Source organism: Balaenoptera acutorostrata, chromosome 4, assembly GCF_949987535.1.
Source record: "Balaenoptera acutorostrata chromosome 4, mBalAcu1.1, whole genome shotgun sequence".
In the NCBI taxonomy this organism is placed as follows: domain Eukaryota; kingdom Metazoa; phylum Chordata; class Mammalia; order Artiodactyla; family Balaenopteridae; genus Balaenoptera; species Balaenoptera acutorostrata.
The window spans coordinates 92,308,036-92,331,140 of record NC_080067.1 but is presented as its reverse complement, the minus strand read 5'-3'; the positions used below and the strand labels follow the sequence as shown (position 1 = coordinate 92,331,140).

General features: G+C 36.5%; 1 pseudogene; it reads left to right on the top strand.

Annotated features, from left to right (window-relative positions):
• Nucleotides 1–2,560: 2,560 nt before the first annotated feature.
• On the top strand, nt 2,561–22,090 carry LOC103016337 (OX-2 membrane glycoprotein-like; annotated as a pseudogene).
• The last annotated feature ends 1,015 nt before the right edge of the window (nt 22,091–23,105 follow it).

The following is a 23,105-nucleotide window of genomic DNA, read 5'->3' as shown; positions in this document are numbered from 1 at the left end:
TCTTGTGCTACTTTCAATGTTCTCTTTGTCTTTGATTATGTTTGATTATGATGTGCCTTGGTGTGGATCTTTTTATATTTATTCTACATAGAATTTACTGATCTTCTTGGATATTTAGACTAATGTTTTTAAATCAAATTTGGAAAGTTTTCGGGCATTGTAAAAAATTTATTTATTTAATTTATTTATTTTTGGCTGCATTGGGTCTTCGTTGCTGCGCGTGGGCTTTCTCTAGTTGCAGCTAGCGGGGGCTACTCTCTGTTGCAGTGCGCGGGCTTCTCATTGCAGTGGCTTCTCCTGTTGCAGAGCATGGGCTATAGGCGCGCAGGCTCAGTAGTTGTGGTGCACAGGCTTAGTTGCTCCGCGGCATGTGGGATCTTCCCGGACCAGGGCTCAAACCAGTGTCCCCTGCATTGGCAGGCGGATTCTTAACCACTGAGCCACCAGGGAAGCCCGGGGAAGCCCTCAGGCATTATTTTTTTAAATATTCTTTCTATCCCCTTTCTGTATCCCTTCTCCTTCTGGGACTTTCCTTACAAATATGGTGGTGCTCAGATAGTGTTCCACAGATCTCTGAGGTTCTGTTCATTTTTCCTCAGTCTTTTTTCTGTTTCTCAGACTAGATCTATCTCCAAGTTTATTGATTCTAACCTTTGCCTCCTTGAACCAGTCGTTGAGCATTTCTAGTGAATGTTTCATTTCAGTTACACTTTTCTAATCCAGAATTTCTGTACATTCCTTTTTATAACTTTTAATCTCTTTATCGATATTTTATACTTGGTGATACATCATTCTTAATACACTTTCCTTTAATTTTTTAGACACGGTTTCCTTTAGAGTACTTTGCTGGGATCCCAGTCATTCTTCAAAGTTATAATGCTTGTGTTCACATCTTTATTACTCACAAGAAAAGAATCAGGGGCAGGGTTTTCACCTCAATAGAACTTCCTGTTCCCCAACGTAGCAGCAGTGCTTCTCCCTGACCCAGAGGCTGCTGGGCATTTAATCCTAATATGTTTTACTCACAATGAGTTCTTTCTCTATCTCAGGAAGAGCTCCCCAAACCAGAGGTAATACATTCATTATTCAGCACCAGTTTCCATTTCCCTTTGAAAACTGAATTTTCTCTGTCTCATTACCAAGGCAACCTCTCTCAGGTGGGTAGTAGACTTATAAGTGTGGGTTTAGAAGCTGGAATTTAGATAGAGGGAAGTTTTGTCTTAAGGGAAGTCAGGAAAGAAAGACCTCCAATACCTAGAGCCATAGGAAAGAGATGGATATTGGTATATGAGGTGGGGGGAGGGTGGGGACCATCTATGCCAATAGAGGCTTTTGTTTTCCTGAGACAGGAGCTGAGGAAAAAGTTATGAGAGGAGAAGGTAATTTTTAGAGGCATTTATGAGTGACAAAAAGAGAAAAGAAAAGGCTTAGTGCCCAAAACGTGTTCAGTATGTGCACACATTAGCGTGGGGTGGGGTGAGGGTATGGCTATGTGTGTACTAACTGGAGGCTGGTTAATGATCTCACTCCAGAGAAGCTAAGCCCAACTGCACTTCTCTGAGAACACTAATTTCCCCAAGTCCTAGCCCTGGTTTCAATGCCCCACTCCTGGTCTGTTTGGCTAATTAAGTGTAATTCTAGGAGGTTCTGGATAAAGATCACCAACCATAACTTGTAAGAGAGGACATACAGTCCAGAAGACACTAATCATTTAACCAGCAATAACAGAAGTGCAGGAGGAAAAAAAATCCTCATTTTCAAATGAATTGATCACATTAAAAAAGTATGCTGTGAACCGGTAGAGAATGAACACAGCTTTTCCAGGATTCCAGCAGGAGGAAGACCTTCTGGGGAAGCTGGTATGAATTCATGTGCATAAAACACCAATAAGCAGGTGGCTGGGTTGGAACTGAAGGGAGAAAAATAGAAACCAAAAGCACCAAGCAAGGAGTGCTTTCCCTCTACTTAAAATTGTATATATAGAGAGGAGTTTATAGGAAGGTGAAAATGACCTGTTTGTTTGTTTGTTTGTTTTTTCATTTTAATACATAAATAGTATTTACTTTGAAACTGCTTAATGATTTTACAGGGAAGTTATTTTTTAATTTTCCCACTCCAGCTGTTTGGGGAGATGGATTTTAGGGATTAGATCCTGAGAGGAATGATTTTTAGACACTTAGCATACCTCTGTGGAAAGCGGTCTTTTCACCTGATCTCATTGTGGGTAAACTAGTTTGATATGCATGACATACATAAAAAACTGGGAAAGGTTAGTAACACTACCCAAAGAAGAGCTAATTAAATTTTCTTGCAAGTCAGCAGGTAAGTTTTGAGGCCCTGTGTATGAATCATGTGACAGCTACAGGACAGCAGGCAGATAGGTTTAAGTAAAATTTTATGCATAGACCTAGGATTCTGAATAGGGTTGGCACACAGGAAGTTAAAAATCAAGACAATGTTTTAACGGATTTTCGGAGCAAGTGGTTACTGAGTAACAGATTTGGCTGTAAACGCTTCATTTCAGTTCCAGAGTTCAGTTAGAAAATGAAATACTGCAAATGTTAGTGAAGATTTTATCATCAAATTTCATGGGCTTTCCATGCCATCCTATTATCCAGCTCCTCATGCTACCCCTCAGGGTACAAGGATCAGGTAAATTTCTACTTTTTCTCTCGAATGCATTTGGGTGGAAATCAATGGCAAATAAATACCAGGCTGTAGTCTTTTTACTTTCATAAGGTTAGGTGAAGAGGACATTATGTTTGGGTCTGCATGTTAATCATGTAGCTATCCAAGTTGTTGACAACTAGCAAACAGTTTAAGTTGAGCATATTTGATACAGTGACTTAGTAAACAGAGAATGAAAGAAATATAACAAGCACTGCTTCTGAAGTGAGCCCAAGTAGCTCAAACAGGGGAGCCAGAAACCTGCTGGAAGCAAATGAACTCTTTGCAAGTTAGTTAGTTTTGCAGTATTCCTGGCAGCCCATTTGCCTTTTAAGTTTGACTTGTTTTGAGGCTCTTCTTGGTCATTAAGAAGTTTTCATTTTTGTGTTGTCATATCTGTTGGGGTTTTTTGTGGGTTTGCTTATCATTACAAACTGAGGTACACCTGAAACACATCAAAGATTTAATAAGTATTCAAGTCCTGCTTTTTTCTAGTCATTTAAAAATAATTTGATTAAAGATATTTAACTCAAATCCATCTAAAATCAGTTTGGTTCACAGTAAAGGCAATAACTAATGTTCTATAGGAACAGCAGAGAAAAAAAATCATGATAACTTCTAGTTAAGGGTTTTTTCATGGGGCAAGTATCATTTGAATTTAGCTAGATGGTTCAATCAAAAGTTATATGTGGGGTGACCTATGCTGAGGAAAAAAAAGAGTGTGACAGGTACAGGAAACCATTATGTTCAGGTTTCTTCTCCTTAACTTACTTCTGCATCTAAAATGCAAAATGGAGAAGACTGTCACCAAGTAACTCAGAATCTAGTAAGGGACACACGCATGTGAACAAGTAATAATGAAGGAGTGTGGTAAGCCCAGTTATAGAAATTGTTATGGAAATAGTCATCGTTAGCTTGTAACTCTTTTGTGTTGCTCATTTGACTTCCCTTAGTACTTTTCCCTTTTTCCTTGAGGGCGGGGACTATATCACCCATGATAACTAAAATGTCTATGGTTATTTATAACCAGCATTACATCTATATGTTCTCCTTTCATATTCACAATATTCTGTGAGTCAGGTACCACTAAGCCCATTTTTCAGATGAAAATCCTGAGGCTTAGGAAGGTAAAGGATTGATACAAAACCACACTCTTGAAAGTAGCCCAGGTAGGACATCATCACAGTCTTTTGTTGACAAATGAAATACTATGTACGCAACAAACATGTGATATGTATTTAAATATTCTACAATACTGTGTACATAGTTCCAGACCAAGAAATTTTTGAAAATTATTTGAAAAAAGTTTTGCTTATAATTTGAACATGAAAATCAAGAGAAGTGGATGAAAAGCAGAGAGCATAACATGAGGTAAGTAAAGTACATGAAGATTTTTTTTAACATCTTTATTGGAGTATAATTGCTTTACAATGGTGTGTTAGTTTCTGCTTTATAACAAAGTGAAACAGCTATACATATACATATCCCCATATCTCCTCCCTCTTGCGTCTCCTTACCACCTTCCGTATCCCACCCCTCTAGGTGGTCACAAGCACCGAGCTGATCTCCCTGTGCTATGGGGCTGCTTCCCACTAGCTATCTATTTTACATTTGGTAGTGTATATAAGTCCATGACAATCTCTCACTTCTTCCCAGCTTACCCTTCCACCCCCCCCGTGTCCTCAAGTCCATTCTATATGTCTGCGTCTTTATTCCTGTCCTGCCCCTAGGTTCTTCAGAACCCCCTTTTTTTTTTAGATTTCATATATGTGTTAGCGTACAGTATTTGTTTTTCTCTTTCTGACTTACTTCACTCTGTATGACAGTCTCTAGGTCCATCCACCTCACTACGAATAACTCGATTTCGTTTCTTTTTATGGCTGAGTAATATTCCATTGTATATATGGGCCACATCTGCTTTATCCATTCATCTGTCTATGCATACTTAGGTTGTTTCCATGCCCTGGATATTGTAAATAGAGCTGGAATGAACACTGTGGTACGTGACTCTTTTTGAATTATAGTTTTCCCAGGGTATATGCCCAATAGTTTGCTGGGTTGTATGGTAGTTTTTTTTTAGTTTTTTAAGGAACCTCCATGCTGTTCTCCATAGTGGCTGTATCAATTTACATTCCCATCAACAGTGCAAGAAGGTTCCCTTTTCTCCACACCCTCTCCAGCATTTACTGTTTGTAGATCTTTTGATGATGGCCCTTCTGACTGGTGTGTGGTGATACCTCATTGTAGCTTTGATTTGCATTTCTCTAATGATTAGTGATGTTGAGCATACTTTCATGTGTTTGTTGGCAATCTGTATAACTTCTTTGGAGAAATGTCTGTTTAGGTCTTCTGCCCAATTTTGGATTGGGTTGTTTGTTTTTTTTGATATTGAGCTGCATGAGCTGCTTATAAATTTTGGAGATTAATTCTTTGTCACTTGCTTCATTTGCAAATATTTTCTCCCATTCTGAGGGTTGTCTTTTCATCTTGTTTCTTGCTTCCTTTGCTATGCAAAAGCTTTTAAGTTTCAATAGGTCTCATTTGTTTATTTTTGTTTTTATTTCCATTTCTCTAGGAAGTGGGTCAAAAAGGATCTTGCTGTGATTTATGTCATGGAGTGTTCTGCCTATGTTTTCCTCTAAGAGTTTTATAGTGTCTGGCCTTACAGTTAGCTCTTTAATCCATTTTGAGTTTATTTTTGTGTATGGTGTTCGGGAGTGTTCTCATTTCATTCTTTTACATGTAGCTGTCCAGTTTTCCCAGCACCACTTATTGAAGAGGCTGTCTTTTCTCCATTGTATATTCTTGCCTCCTTTATCGAAGATAAGGTGACCATATGTGTGTGCGTTTATATCTGGGCATTCTATCCTGTACCATTGATCTATATTTCTGTTTTTGTGCCAGTACCATACTGTCTTGATTATTGTAGCTTTGTAGTATAGTCTGAAGTCTAGGAGCCTGATTCCTCCAGCTCCAGTTTTCTTTCTCAAGATTGCTTTGACTATTTGGGGTCTTTTGTGTTTCCATACAAATTGTGAAATTTTTGGTACTAGTTCTGTGAAAAATGCCATTGGTAGTTTGATAGGGATTGCATTGAATCTGTAGATTGCTTTGGGTAGTAGAGTCATTTTCACAATGTTGATTCTTCCAATCCAAGAACATGGTATATCTCTCCATCTGTTGGTATCATCTTTAATTTCTTTCATCAGTGTCTTATAGTTTTCTGCATACAGGTTTTTTGTCTCCTTAGGTAGGTTTATTCCTAGGTATTGATTCTTTTTGTTGCCATGGTAAATGGGAGTGTTTCCTTAATTTCTTTTTCAGATTTTTCATCATTAGTGTATAGGAATGCAAGAGATTTCTGTGCATTAATTTTGTATCCTGCTACTTTACCAAATTCATTGATTAGCTCTAGTAGTTTTCTGGTAACATCTTTAGGATTCTCTATGTATAGTATCATGTCATCTGTAAACAGTGACAGTTTTACTTCTTTTCTGATTTGGATTCCTTTTAAATCTTTTTCGTCTCTGACTGTGTGGCTAAAACTGCCAAAACTATGTTGAATAATAGTGGTGAGAGTGGGCAACCTTGTCTTGTTCCTGATCTTAGTGGAAATGGTTTCAGTTTTTCACCATTGAGAATGATGTTGGCTGTGGGTTTGTCATATATGGCCTTTATTATGTTGAGGTAAGTTCCCTGTATGCCTACTTTCTGGAGAGTTTTTAATCATAAATTAGTGTTGAATTTTGTCAGAAGCTTTTTCTGCATCTATTGAGATGATCATATGGTTTTTATCCTTCAATTTGTTAATATGGTGTATCACGTTGATTGATTTGCATATATTGAAAAATCATTGCATTCCTGGGATAAACCCCACTTGATCATGGTGTATGATCCTTTTAATGTGCTGTTGGATTCTGTTTGCTAGTATTTTGTTAAGGATTTTTGCATCTTTTTTCATCAGTGATATTAGCCTGTAGTTTTCTTTTTTTGTGACATCTTTGTCTGGTTTTGTTATCAGGGTGATGGTGGCCTCATAGAATGATTTTGGGAGTGTTCCTCCCTCTGCTTTATTTTGGAAGAGTTTGAGAAGGATAGGTGTTAACTCTTCTCTAAATGTTTGATAGAATTCGCCTGTGAAGCTTCTGGTCCTAGGCTTTTGTTTGTTGGAAGATTTTTAATCACAGTCTCAATTTCAGTGTTTGTGATTGGTCTGTTTATATTTTCTATTTCTTCCTGGTTCAGTCTCGGAAGGTTGTGCTTTTCTAAGAATTTGTCCATTTCTTCCAGGTTGTCCATTTTATTGGCATATAGTTGCTTGAAGTAACATGACATCTCTCATGATCCTTTGTATTTCTGAAGTGGCAGTTGGTACTTCTCCTTTTCAATTTCTAATTCTATTGCTTTGAGTCTTCTCCCTATTTTTCTTGATGAGTCTGGTTAACAGTTTATCCATTTTGTTTATCTTCTCAAAGAACCAGCTTTTAGTTTTATTGATCTTTGCTATTGTTTCCTTCATTTCTTTTTCATTTATTTCTGATCTGATCTTTATGATTTCTCTCCTTCTGCTAACTTTGGGGTTTTTGTTCTTCTTTCTCTAATTGCTTTAGGTGTAAGGTTAGGTTGTTTATTTGAGATGTTTCTTGTTTCTTGAGGTAAGACTGTATTGCTATAAACTTCCCTCTTAGAACTTCTTTTGCTGCATCCCATAGGTTTTGGGTCGTCGTGTTTTCATTGTCATTTGTTTCTAGGTATTTTTTGATTTCCTCTTTGATGTCTTCAGTGATCTCTTGGTTATTTAGTAGTGTCATGTTTAGCCTCCATGTGTTTTTATTTTTTTACATTTTTTTTCCTGTATTTGATATCTAGTCTCATAGTATTGTGGTCGGAAAAGATACTTGATAAGATTTCAATTTTCTTAAATTTACCAAAGCTTGATTAGTGACCCAAGATATGATCTATCCTGGAGAATGTTCCATGAGCACTTGAGAAGAAAGTGTAATCTGCTGTTTTTGGATGGAATGTCCTATAAATATCAATTAAGTCCATCTTGTGTAATGTATAATTTAAAGCTTGTGTTTCCTTATTTATTTTCATTTTCGATGATCTATCCATTGGTGAATGTGGGGTGTTAAAGTCCCCTACTATGATTGTGTTACTCTCGATTTCCCCTTTTATGGCTGTTAGCATTTTCCTTATGTATTGAGGTGCTCCTATGTTGGGTGCATAAATATTTACAATTGTTTTATCTTCTTCGTGGATTGACCCCTTGATCATTATGCAGTGTCCTTCTTTGTCTCTTGAAATAGTCTTTGTTTTAAAGTCTATTTTGTGTGATATAAGAATTGCTACTCCAGCTTTCTTTTGATTTCCATTTGCATGGAATATCTTTTTCCATCCCCTCATTTTCAGTCTGTACGTGTTCCTAGGTTTGAAGTGGGTCTCTTGTAGACAGCATATATGCAGGTCTTGTTTTTGTATCCATTCAGCCAGTCTGTGTCTTTTGGTTGTAGCATTTAATCCATTTACATTTAAGGTAATTATCGATATGTATGTTCCTATTACACTTTTCTTAATTGTTTTGGGTTTGTTATTGTAGGTCTTTTCTTTCTCTTGTCTTTCCTGCCTAGAGAAGATCCTTCAGCATTTGTTGTAAAGCTGGTTTGGTAGTGCTGAATTCTCTTAGCTTTTGCTTGTCTGTAATGGTTTAATTTCTTTTTCAAATCTGAATGAGATCCTTGTTGGGTAGATTAATCTTGGTTGTAGGTTTTTCCCTTTCATCACTTTAAATATGTCCTGACACTCCCTTCTGGCTTGCAGTATTTCTGCTGAAAGATCAGCTTTAAACCTTATGGGGCTTCCATTGTATGTTAATTGTTGCTTTTCCCTTGCTGCCTTTAATATTTTTTCTTTGTATTTAATTTTTGATAGTTTGATTAGTATGTGTCTTGGTGTGTTTCTCCTTGGATTTATCCTGTATGGGACTCTCTGCACTTTCTGGACTTGACTGACTATTTCCCATATTGGGGACGTTTTCACCCATAATCTCTTCAAATATTTTCTCAGTCCCTTTCTTTTTCTCTTCTTCTTCTGGGACCCCTATAATTCGAATGTTGGTGTTTTTAATGTTGTCCCAGAGGTCTCTGAGATTGTCCTCAATTCTTTTCATTCTTTTTTCTTTATTCTGCTCTGCAGTAGTTATTTCCACTATCTTATCTTCCAGGTCTGTTATCTGTTCTTCCACCTAAGTTATTCTGCTATTGATTCATTCTAGAGAATTTTTAATTTCATTTATTGTGTTGTTCATCATTGTTTGTTTGCTTTTTAATTCTTCTATTTCCAAGATTTTGGATCATCTTTACTATCATTACTCTGAATTCTTTTTCAGGTAGACTGCTTATTTCCTCTTTATTTGTTTGGTCTGGTGGGTTTTTACCTTGCTCTTTCATCTGCTGTGTATTTCTCTGTCTTCTCATTTTGCTTAATTTACTGTGTTTGGTGTCTCCTTTTTGCAGGCTGCAGGTTCATAGTTCCCATTGTTTTTGGTGTCTGCCCCAAGTGGGTAAGGTTGGTCCAATGTGTTGTGTAGTCTTCCTGGTGGAGGGGACTGATGCCTGTGTTCTGGTGGATGAGGCTGGATCTTGTCTTTCTTGTGGTTGTGTGTTTTGGGGTGTCTGTGAACTCATTTTGTTTTTAAGCAGCCTCTCTGCTAATGGGTGGTGTTGTGTTCCTGTCTTGCTAGTTGTTTGGCATAGGGTGTCCAGCACTGTAGCTTGCTGGTCATTGAGTGGTGATGGGTCTTAGCATTGAGACGAGATCTCTGAGAGAGCTTGCGCCATTTGATATTACGTGGGGCCAGGAGATCTCTGCTCGACAAATATCCTGAACTCGGCTCTCCCACCTCAGAGGCTCAGGCCTGACCCTTGGCCAGAGCACCAAGATGCTGTCAGCCACATGACTCATAAGAAAAGGGAGAAATAAAAAGAAAGAAAGAAAGAAAGAAAGAAAGGAAGGAAGAAAGAAAGAAAGAAAGAAAGAAAGAAAGAAAGAAAGAAAATAAAGTTATCAAAATAAAAAAATTATTAAAAATAAAAAATTTAAAAGTAATTAAAAAAAGAAAGAGAGAAAGAAAGAAGAGAGGAACAGAATGAAAAAACAAATCCACCAATGATAACAAGAGCTAAAAAGTATACAAGAAAAAGAAAACAAAAATAAATGGACTATCAGAACCCTAGGACAAATGGCAAAAGCAAAACTATACAGACAAAATCACACAAAGAAGCATACACGTACACTCTCACAAAAAGAGAAAAAGGAAAAATATATATATATATTTAAAAAAAGGAAGAGAGCAACCAAATCAGTAAACAAATCTACCAATTATAATAAGCTCTAAATACTAAACTAAGATAAACATAAAACCAGAAACAAATTAGATGCAGAAAGCAAACCCCAAGTCTACAGTTGATCCCAAAGTCCACCACCTCAATTTTGGGATGACTCCTTGTTTATTCAGGTATTCCAGGGATGCAGGGTACATCAAGTTGATTGTCGAGATTTAATCTGCTGCTCCTGAGGCTACTGGGAGAAATTTCCCTTTCTCTTCTTTGTTCACACATCTCCTGTGGTTCAGCTTTGGATTTCGCCCTGCCTCTGTGTGTAGGTCGCCTGAGGGTGTCTTTTGGGAAGTCTGAGGTCTTCTGCCAGCATTCAGTATGTGTCCTGTAGGAGTTGTTCCACATGTATGTGTAGTTTTGATGTATTTGTGGGGAGGAAGGTGATCTCCACGTCTTATTCCTCCACCATCTTGAAGGAGCCTCTCGAAGATTTTTTTTTAACCTTAGCATTTCAGTAAAACAGACATACATGAAGTGTATAAACATAAGTATATAGTTTAATTAATTTTCATAGTGACAACACCAATATATCCAGCACAAATCAAGAACAGAACATTAACAGCATCCCAAGGTCTTATTTATGCCCCCTTTCTTTTACTGTCCTCTCCTAAGAGTACCACCATCTTAACTTCTTAAAACATAGATTCATTTTATCTGTCATTAACTATCTCTCACCAAACTTGGTATTGTCTAACTTTCATGTTAGTTATTCTGGTGCATGTGTAATTCAGGTTTTAATTTGCATTTCCTTGGTGACTAAAGAAGTTGAGCATCTTTAATATTTATTTATACATTCTCTCTTGTGATGAGCATACTCAAATATTTTGCTCAACCTTTTTTTTTGGCTGCACCGTGCAGCATGCAGGACCTTAGTTCCCTGACCAGGGATTGAATACGTGCTCCCTGCAGTAAGAGCATGGAGTCTTAACCACTGGACTGCCATGGAAGTCCCTCAATTTTCTATTGAGTTGCTTGACTTTGTCTTATTGATTTGTAGAATTATAAACACATTAGAATACAAGCCCTTTGTTTTATATATAGCAAAATCTTCCCTCACTGTGTGGGTTGCCTTTTTACTTCTGAAAATGTATCTTTTTTTTTTTTTTTTTTTTTTTATTTTATTTTATTTTATTTTTTTATTTTTTTAATAAATTTATTTATTTATTTTTGGCTGTGTTGGGTCCTCGTTTCTGTGCGAGGGCTTTCTCTAGTTGCGGCGAGCGGGGGCCACTCTTCATCGCGGTGCGCGGGCCTCTCACTATCGCGGCCTCTCTTGTTGCGGGGCACAGGCTCCAGACGCGCAGGCTCAGTAGTTGTGGCTCACGGGCCTAGCCGCTCCGCGGCATGTGGGATCTTCCCGGACCGGGGCACGAACCCGTGTCCCCTGCATTGGCAGGCGGATTCCCAACCACTGCGCCACCAGGGAAGCCCTGAAAATGTATCTTTTGCTGGACTAAAGTTATTAAACTTTAAAAAAGGTCAGTTTTCACTTCGGATTCTTTATCGTTTAATATTCCTAAGAGAGGAATAAGGCATCAAATAACGGTTGATGTGTGTCCTATCTAAAAAATTGTTGGCTACTCCAGCCAAATAGATGTTCTATAATACTTTATTTTTAAAGCTGTGTTTTATCTTTCACATATATTTAATGCTTTTGAAATAGATTTTTGTCTGTGGTCTTAGATGGGGGTCCATATATAATTTTTCCAAATAGTTATCCAATTTACACTTCATCATTTATTGGAAAGATCATCTTTTTCCCAATCCTATGTACTGTCTGTTCCATTTGTCATAAATATCAGATAACTTGATATGTGTGAGTCAGTTTCTGATTCTCTATTTCATCATTTTCATCCATTTGCTTTTCCTTGAATCAATATCACATTGTATTACTTTAGTTTTATGTCTGGATAGCAAGTCTTCAGTTTATGGCTTTGGCTTTTTTAGAAACAGCTTGTCAATTTTAGGAATTAAAATTTTTTAAAAACTGCTTTAAGTTTTATCAAATTTGTATTAAATCTAAGAAGTAGTTTGGAAAGAATTGACATCTTTATGCTTTTTCCTATTTATAATCTAATCTATCTTTCCACTTTAATTTTTCAAATGTTTTGTAGATTTTAGTGGCGAAGTCTTATATATCTTTCAACTGATTTATTCCTATGAATTTTTTTCTTTTTATTTGGGGAGGGTATTGTAAATCATACTTTCAAGTTTTTCTTTTCCATTTAATTATTGGAGATATATATGTATATACATATGTGTGTGTGTGTATATGTATATATATATATATATATATATATATATCTAATTGATTTCTTTAAAATATTTTATTTTTTAGAACAGTTTTAGGCTTACAGAAAAGTTGAGGAGATAGTACAGAGTATGTCCCTTACCCAGTTTTCCCTGTTATTAACATCTTGCATTCTTATGATACATTTGTAATAATTAGTAAATCAAATTGATACATTGTTCATAAATAAAGTCCACAGTTCATTCAGATTTCCCTAGTTTTTATCTAAAGTCTTTCTGCTTAAGGATCCCATCCAGGATACCACATTACTTTTCTTTGTTGTGTTTCCTTAGGCTTCTCTTGACTGTGACAGTTTTTCAGAATTTCCTTGTTTCTGATGATGTTGACTGTCTGCAGGGTACTGGTCAAGTATTTTGTAGAATTACCCTCTATCGAAATTTGTCTGATGTTTTTCTCATGATTAGACTGGGGTTGTGAATTTTGGGGAGGAAGGCCACAGAAGTAAAATGTCATTTTAATTATATCATGTTAAGTATATCTACTATCAACTTATGTTTACATAAGATACATTTGCAATAAAGTTAGATTTTCACGTTACAATCTTCACTCCTTGTGATCCTCAATTTTCTAAATTATTTTTTAAATTGTATACATTAAGGTTCATTTGCTGTAAAGCTCAATACATCTTGACAACTGCATAATGTCACTTATTGACCACTATGGTATCACACAGAATAGTTTCATTACCCTAAAACTCTCCTGTGCCTCACCCATTCAACCCTACCCCCTACCTCTGAACCCCTGGCCACCACTGATATTTTTTACTGTGTCTGCAGTTTTACCTTTTCCAGAATGGCATATAATTGGAACCATACAGTATGTAGCCTTTTTAGACTGGTTACTTTCACTTAGCAATATGCATTTAAGGTTTCTCCACATCTTTTTGTGACCTGGTAGCTCATTTCTTTTTATGGCTGAAAAACATTCTGTTGTATAAATGTCATTTGTGTACTCATTTACCTATTGAAGTCATCTTTGTTGCTTTCAGTTTTTTGTGATTATGGATAAGGAGGCTATAAACATTTTCATGCAGATTTTTGTGTGGATGTAAGTTTTATAATAAGTTGGGTAAATACCTAGGAACACAGTTGCTTGATCATATGGTAAGCATATGTTTAGTTTTGTAAGAAACTGTCAAAATGCCATGCAGAGAAGCTATACCATTTTGCATTCCCATCAGCAGTGAATGAGAGTTCCTGTTTTTGGCCACATTCTCACCAGCACTTAGTATTTTAATTTTTTTTAACCACTCCAATAAGTCTGTAGTAGAATCTCATTATTGTTTTAATTTTCAATTTCCATATTACAAGAGATTTTGTGCATTTTTTCATGTGCTTATTTGCCACTTATATATCTTCTTTGGTGAGGTTTCTGTTCAGACTTTTGCCTAATTTTTAATTAAGTTTGTTTTCTTATTGTTTTTTGTATATTTTGGATACAAATCTGCTATAGTCTAAATATTCATGTCTCCCTCTGCAAATTCATATATTGAAATCCTAACCCCCAAAGGTTATGGTATTAGTAGGTGGGGCCTTTGGGAGATGTTTATGTCATGAGGGTAGAGCCCTGATGAATGGGATTAGTGCTCGTATGAAAGATCCACAGAGAATTTAGTCCCTGTCACCATGTGAGGATACAATGAGTAGTCAACAAACCATAAGAGGGCTCTCACCCAATCATGCTGGCACCCTAATCTTGGACTTCCAACCTCCAGAACTGTGAGAGATAAATTTCTGTTGTTTATAAACCACTCAGTCTGTGGTATTTTGTTATAGCAGCCTGAAAGGACTAAGAAAAAGTCCTATATGACGTACATATTTTACAAATACTTTCTTCCAATCTGTCTTATCTTTATATTCTCTTAACATTGTCTTTCATAGAACAGAAGTTCTTAATTTTAATGACGTCCAACTCATCAAATTTTTTTTTACATTCATGTATCATACTTCTGGTATTGTATCTAATAACTCATCACCACGCCCAAGGTTACCTAGATTTCCTCCTATGTTTTTTTCTAGAAGTTTTATAGTTTTCCATGTTTTAATTGATCTATAAATCCATTTTGAGTTAATTTTTGTGAAAGTTAGTTAGATGCCTATATTAATTTTTTTTTAGCATATGGATGTTGTGAAAGGTTGAATAACGTCCCCCTTGCTCCCAAATTTATGTCTACCTGGAACCTCAGAATGTGATCTTATTTAGAAATAGGGTCTTTGCAGATGAAATTAAGGTAAGGATCTCAGGATGAAATCATCCTGGGTTAGGGTGGGCCCTAAATCCAATGACTGGTGTCCTTATAAGAAGAGGATAGGACACACAGAGACAGAGAAGAGCAGCATATGAAGATAGAGGCAGATACTACAGCGAAGCATCTATAAATCAAGGAATGCCAAGGTTTATTGGAAACCACCAGAGGCTTGGAGAGAAACAGGCAACACTACTGACACCTTGATTTAGGACTTCTAACTTCTAGATCTGTGAAAAAATAAATTTCTATTGGTTTAAGCCACCAAGTGTGTAATAGTTTGTTATGGCATCCCTAGGAAAGTAATCAGACTTCCAATTGTCCCAGCAGCATCATTTGTTTAAAAGACTGATCTTTCTCCATTGAATTGCCTTTGTGACTTGGTCAAAAATCAGCTGACTATATTTGTGTGGGTCCATATCTGGACTTTCTATTCTGTTCCGTTGATCTATTTTCTATTCTTTGTCCAATACCACACTGTACTGATTACTGCAATTTTATAGTATGTCTTGAAGTCAGGTAGTGTCATTTCCCCAACTTTTTTCTCCTCTTTCAGTAGTGCGTTATTCTGGGTCTTTTACCTCTCCATATAAACTTTAGAATCAGTTTGTCAATATCCATAAAATAACTTGCTGGAATCTTGATTGGAATTGCATTTAATTGACAGATCAAGTTGGGAAGAACTCATATCTTAACAATACTGTGTCTTCCTGTCCATGAATATGGAATATCTCTCATTTATTTTGTTCTTTGATTTCATTCATCAAAGTTTTGTAGTTTCACTCATATAGATCTTGTACATATTTCATTAGATTTATATCTAAGTATTTCATTCTGGGGCTGCTAATGTAAATGGTATTGTGTTTTTAATTTCAAATTCCACTTGTTCTTTGCTGATATACAGGAAAGTGATTGACTTTTGTATATTAACCTTGCAATTCTACAACCTTCTTATAATCTCTTATTAGTTCCAAGAGTTTCTTTAGTTGATTCTTTCTAATTTTCTACATACACAATCATACCACCTGAGAAAAATGATAGTTTTATGTCTTTCTTTCAAATCCGTATATCTTTTATTTCTTTTTCTTGCTTTATTGCAATAGGGAGAATTTTCAATATGATGTTGAAAAAGAGTGGCAAGAGGGGACATCTTTGTATTGTACCTGATCTTAGGGAGAAAGCTTCAAGTTTGTCACTATTAAAATATGATACTAGCTGTAAGCTTTTTGTAGATATTCTTTGTCAGGTGGAGAAAGTTTCCCTCTATTCCTAGTTTCCTGAGAGTTTTATCATGAATTGGTGTTGGATTTTATTATATGTTTTTTCTGTATCTATTGATATGATTCCATGTGAGTTTACTTTTATAGTCTGTTGATGTGATGGATTACATTAATTGATTTTCAAATGTTGAACCAGCTTTGCATACCTGGGATAAATCCCACTTGTTTGTGGGGCATAATTCCTCTCACACACTTTTGGATTCAATTTGCTATTTTCTGTAGGATTTTTCCATCTATGTTCATAAGAGATATTGGTCTATAGTTTTCTGTTCTTGCAGTGTCTTTAGCATTTTCTTTTTATTCTTTTTAGAGTTTCCATATCTCTGCTTACATTATCCACATGTTCTTGCATGTTTCAACTTTTCCACCAGAGTTCTTAATATATTAATCATAGTTATTTTCAACTTCCTGTCTGGTAATTTCAAATTCTAAACTGTCAACTGAAAGAGAAACACACAACATAAAAGCTGTGAGTTAAATTTTCTTGGAAGACATTATTGAGGGACTATAGCCCAGGAGACAGCCTCTCAGATTGCTCTGAGAAACTGCTCTAAAGAGGTAAGGGAAGAGATAGGACTATATATATATATATATATATATATATATATAACTTTTTTTCTGGGGAAAACATGCAGTCAGGCATAAAAATATCACTGCTAATCACAAGGACAGACATCTCAGGTTAATGATTTCAGTACTTTTCTATGAATGGGAAGATGCAAGAATCTGGGGTCATTGAAATTTTTCCTTAGATATTTATCTTAACTATCTAGGGGCTGGTATATCCAAAGCAAAGAATGCTTCCTGTTTTCTCCATCCTGAATTCCCCTCAGGTTCACTGTCAGTGGGTGACTGCAGTGGCTAATGGCTTGATCCTTGTAGAACTGGGATGGCAGGCAACAATTTTTACTTTATAGTCCTATGTTTGAATCTGGTTTAGATGCTTGCTTTGTCTCTTCAGACTGCTTTTTTTTTTAGTATGCTTTGTAATTTTTTGTTGAAATCCAGATGTGATACATCAAATAATAGGAACTAAGGTAAATGGAGAGTTAGTGTGGGTTTTACGGTAATCTGGCTAGAAGTTGGATTGTATTTACTGTTTACTGTAGGTCTAGGTTTCAAGGGCTTCAAAGTCTTGTAGTTTCCTTGTTTTTTCCCCCTGTTGTTTTTTAATTTCCCAAAGAACTCCTTATTTATTGGAGTCTGAGCCTTGTAGCCATTTCAGCTCTAATCCACTCTCATATTTTAGCCTTGTTGATGTGGAGGTAAAAAGAGAGGGAGGGGAAGTTTTAAAATATCTTATGGCTAAACCTCACTCTTTTAGTAGGCCTGTGTCCCTTGGCGGTGATCTTCACAAGTTTTTTAACCTATTTTTCTCCTCCTTCCTCCCACTTAGATCAGTCAGGAAAGCTAAAGGAAACTGAAATTAGGTCATTGTCCTTCCACCCATGTGAGCTAAGGCCCTGGTAAGGTCTTTTACCCTGGACAGTAGGTCTTTTTATGGAAAATGCACTGGGCTTATTTCAAAATGGCAACTTTCCCCTCCCCTTGCCAAAGATATGAGGTGATTTTTTTGGCTCTTTACCATGAGAACCTGGTGGAGTTCCTGCTGGTGAAACCTATGGAACGTGGGGTCTTCCCTAAGCCTGGGGCCCTGAGGAGTTTATCACCCTCGATTTAGGTCACACTCAGCCTCCAGAAAGTCATCAAAATTATGATTACTCATAATAAAATTACTCATTTTATGTTGGTTAATTTATGTTGCAACTTTTGGACTTGATAAATATTTATTAATTAGGTATTATACAACAAAAACATTTCTAGGACCTATCAGTGGTGAAGAAGATAGGAGAGTTCATTTTCTAATGGGGGAAGAGAGAGAATAAAAAGATAATTATAAAACAGAGATAAGTGCTATGATAGGGGTAAGTCTAGGTTAGTATGAAGTACATTTCTCTTAATTCATACTGGGTTTTATTTTCAGATAATCGACATAGGATAAAGCACAAAAATAATGAGACAGCTATATTGGGAGAAAACGTGACGATTTTCTGCAATTTAACAACTCCAGCAGACGTTGTTCAAATTACCTGGCAGAAGATCCAAGATTCTTTGCCACAAAATATTGGCACGTATAGCAGTAAATATGGAGAAAAGACTCTTCCACCATACATAGATCGGCTACACTGTGAGGCCATCGAACCCAATTCCTCATTCATAACTATCTGAGAGGTGACATTTGAAGTCAAAGCCTGCTACAAATATTTATTTAATGTGTTCCCACACGGAAGCCACGGAGGACAAATATGCCTTAACATTATAAGTATATAAATTTTTATGTGGAGTCAAAATCATGGGGATGTGGTCTTTGAAGGTTAAGATCCAGAGAAAGAATTTTAGAGAAGGAAAGACTATAATAGAGGTCATTCAGCCGAAGTCTTTTATTATATAGAAGAAGAAAAAAACAGAAGTCAATGATGGTCACATAATTTCCCTTTTTTTACACAGTGCAAGACCAGGCATAGCATTAAGGTCTTCTGCCCTCTCATCTAACTTTTTTGTACTACACTGCACTGGCTTCAATCCATTGGATAAATCTCATGAGTGGCATCAGGGTTTTCATTGGGAAAAGAGAGGAAAAGAAAAAGAGACAGTAGAGAAGAAGAAAGAAGAAAGACGATGCTAAGAAAATAAGAATTTCCCAGTCTTCAAATTAACAAAACGTTGAAGGGGTAGTGATAGTGTCATAGAGTTCCCTCATTATGTTTCTATAAATTTAAAGTATTATGAGTTTATTTAATGTAATTTTAAGTTTGAACGGAAGTGGAGATACAAATTGTTCCTCTCAAATTGGAGGATAGTGAGTATAGGAGATGGAATTAGGAGGTTTTGTAATATGTGAGGAGAGGTGTTTGAGACGGACATGTTTTCAACATTTTGGTTTCATATAAAAGTTTTGGAAAGTCCATCTTTAACACCATAGAAATCTAGGGGGACATATTTTAAAATTTAATTTTGTTTCCCTCTCTCTCTCTCTTTTTATTTTTATTTTTATTTTGCCTCAGCTGTATCTGAATTAAGAACTGAACTCCAGTCCAATCTTGACTCTGAAGATTTTCTTAGATTTACTTACTCGGCTGTGGGAAAACCTGCTCCTCAAATATCTCTTTTCCCATTACAAGTCTTAATTAATCCACCAGAGGAATCCCTTGCTCTGAACTCCAATGGTACAGTTACTATCACTGAAATGTATAACGTCTCCTTGGAGACTGTGAGGTCCCCAAGACTCCAACACCTGATTGTGCACATGGATCATCCTCTAAGGAATGAAGAGAAGATCATTCTTCTGTCAGTCAAACAAGAATGTAAGTAAAAGTAATAAAACAAGGGGGACTATTTATCATTAAAATTCACTACCAGAAGTGTTTGCATAGTCATCAATTTTTAAAAATCTAAATCAGGGTCATACACACACACGGTTAAAAGAATCAAATAATGAAGCTATGATCTACTCCAGCCCTGCTTCCAGGGGTAACTGTTCTTACATGGTAAATTTTGAATTGATCTTCCTTACATGTTTTCCACTGAATTTCTGCCACAGTCTATGAAGATTAGGCTCCTTCAACTTTTGTTCCTCCCAATATAGTCCCTTTCCTCACAGTACAGCTCTTTTACTACTTACCTCTGCAACCTTCAACAGCATGATTAAACCTGTGTTTTGCTTCATTTACCATAGAAAGTCTTTCTTAGCTACCCACTTCTCTTTTTGCCCACCTTCCTTTCAAGCTTTGTCAACTGTATATTCTGTTTCAGAACCATAATTAAGCAGTCTAATTTTCCTAAAGAATGTAAATAATAATTTAAATATATTTGTATATTTAAATAATATAATTTTCTATATAATTTAAATAATTGTTTTCATATTCCACCTGAAAATCTTTTAAAACTAGAACTTTTAATCTCTCTATATTCTGTATATATACTGAGGTATTTGGGTTTTAATCTACCACTTTATTATTTGTTTATTATCTGACCAGTTTTATGTCTCTTTCTCTCTCTTCCTCAATTCTTTTAGATTATTTGTTTTTATTTCATTTCCCTCCTCTATAGTTTGTTAATTATACATTCCTATACCCTCTTTAAGAGGTTGACTTGGAGATTATAACATATATCCTTGAAACCTTCTCTTACTATCCAATTTTATACTGGCTATTATCTTTTCATCTTTTTTATTTATTTATTTATTTTTTGGCTGCATTGGGTCTTTGTCGCTGTGCATGGGCTTTCTCTAGTTGCAGCAAGCGGGGGCTACTCTTTGTTGCGGTGCCCAGGCTTCTCGTTGCGGTGGCTTCTCTTGTTGCGGAGCACGGGCTCTAGGCATGTGGACTTCAGTGGTTGTAGCACACGGGCTCAGTAGTTGTGGCTTGCAGGCTCTAGAGCGCAGGCTCAGTAGTTGTGGTGCACGGGCTTAGTTGCTCCACAGCATGTGAGATCTTCTGGACCAGGGCTCGAACCTGTATCCCCTGCATTGGCAGGCAGATTCTTAACCACTGCACCACCAGGGAAGTCCCATCTTTTCATCTTTTGTAACTGCATTTCCATAGCCTCCTTGTCGACAGGGCTCTTGTCACCGTGTTCAGTAATTAATGTGCTTTGACCCAGTTTTCAGAAATTCAAGAAAGCACAGTTTCTTGCCCTCATTACATAGCCTTAAATACTTTTTATAGAAATAGAGAAGAGCTCTTGGCTTATCTGCCAACTGGAGTTTCCATCTCTTCCTGCAGAAGATATCTACCGTAGGTGCTTATTATTCAGATAGTAATACTTCAAATCCTAGACTTTATAATGAGAGTGAAATATTTTCTTTCCAAAATACGCATTGAGAAGGCAAGTCATTACTTACAGATCATTTTAGAAACAAGACTATAGTACCTCTGCATATCTTTTGCCGAAAGCACAATCTAATGACTTTTCCAGAATCTTATTTGATGGGACAGCTTGCAGTAGAACTTAGGGTATCTTAATTCCCAGTCTTATATTTTGACAGCTTTCATAAAATTGCTATGTTCAGAGTTGGTGAGAACATTAAGTCATGTTAGTCAGCCCGCTTATCCTATTTTATTAAGATATCTTTAACATAATCTATACTTTTGGTTTTTATAAACTCAGGAAAATGATGAGAAGATTAAAGTATCTCCATAATTTGTCACATTCATCCAAGAAACAAAAAGCATCACTAGCCTTCAGTGATGTTGAATCATAAATTTTGAATGAGTGAAGGAGACATCACATCTTTTGTAACTATAACAGTTTTTGTACATAGCCAACTACAGGAGTATTGGAATGAGTAGTCTAGTAAGCAGTCCAGATGGGCTAAACATAACCTCATTTAGGAAATCTCATCAATCTCTGAATTAACCTCTGGGCTAATCTAAATAAAGCACAAAATGAAGGCTAGCACCAAATGAGATGGTTGTAAAACATAATACACTCAGACCACCAAAAACTACCCTCTTCTGTCATTTTCAGTCTCTCCAGGCTACACAACCTGGTTCAAGTAGAGTTCAAAACTCAGTACTATAGAGAAACTAGCAATTTCCCTGGTGACTCTGGTGGTCATTCTACCAGGCCACAGGATCTATCCTATGGTCTTAGAATGCTTTCACATGTGATTGATAGCTTGCTTGTTATACAACTTTAGTTTAATCATCCTTCTGCTCCCAGAACTTCTAGAGTATTTCTCCATTACCCTGACCATCTATTATTATTGATAAGAAGCCAAATGTCAATCAGATAATTGTAATAGTAAATATTACTTCTCATTGGTAACATAGTATCTTCTCTTTATTATTAGAGTTTTGAGACTTCCTAGTGCTATTTTTAGTTGTCTTCTTTTTAATCCTTTAATGTGATGGGCATTTGGTGAGTTCATTCAATCTAGAGACTCAAATCCTTCAACTCTGACTATCTTCTCATTTCTTTGAGACTCTTCCCTTTGTTCGTCTAACATTCTCTTTTGATAAACTTTGATTAAGTGGTCACTAAAATATTTAGATTGGATTTTATTTTATTTTTTCTTTAATATTCACATTTCTTTTTCTTTTTTTCAGACTATCTGAGTTTCTAAAATTTGTCTTCAAACTCTTTCATTAAATGTTTCCTTCTTGGGGCTTCCCTGGTGGCGCAGTGGTTGAGAGTCTGCCTGCCAATGCAGGGCACACGGGTTCGAGTCCCGGTCTGGGAGGATCCCATATGCCGCGGCGCAACTAGGCCCAGTGAGCCGCAATTGCTGAGCCTGCGCGTCTGGAGCCTGTGCTCCGCAACAAGAGAGGCCGCGATAATGAGAGGCCCGCGCATCGCGATGAGGAGTGGCCCCCACTTGCCGCAACTAGAGAAAGCCCTAGCACAGAAACAAAGACCCAACACACCCATAAATAATAAATAAATAAAATTTTTTAAAAAATGTTTCCTTCTTTTGATAATCAGGTTTGTAATTTTGAATTGCTTTTACAATTTAAAATTAATTTTACAAATTAAAATTGCTTTAGTTCATACCCTTATCTTCTTATTTTAAGGAAATAATATCTTCTCAAATCTATCTAGGAATAATAATTTAGAGGTGCTATAATTATCTTTAACTATCTTCACCAGTCCCTGCCTCACCTCCACTACCATCATTTTAATTTTATATTTCTTTTACTCAGTATTTTTCACTTTGATTACAGGCTTCTTCAAAGTCTAGTGAGCCTTCACTGGGGGTATAAAGAATCCTTATTTGGTTTATTGCATCCTGTGAAGAGACAAACTTTTTTTTTTTTTTTAAATTATAGACTATACTTTTTTTGTTTTTATAAATTTATTTATTTATTTATTTTTGGGTGTGTTGTGTCTTCATTTCTGTGCGAGGGCTTTCTCCAGTTCCGGCAAGTGGGGGCCACTCTTCATCACGGTGCGCGGGCCTCTCACTGTCGCGGCCTCTTCCACTGCAGAGCACAGACTCAGTAGCGGTGGCTCATGGGCCCAGCCGCTCCGCGGCATGTGGGATCTTCCCAGACCAGAGCTCGAACCCGTGTCCCCTGAATTGGCAGGCAGATTCTTAACCACTGCGCCACCAGGGAAGCCTCGAGACAAATTTTTTTGTAGAGAGTAGGTAGCAATTAGTCAGGAGAGTCTAAAAGCTGGAATGCAGAGGCCTTTACTCTGGT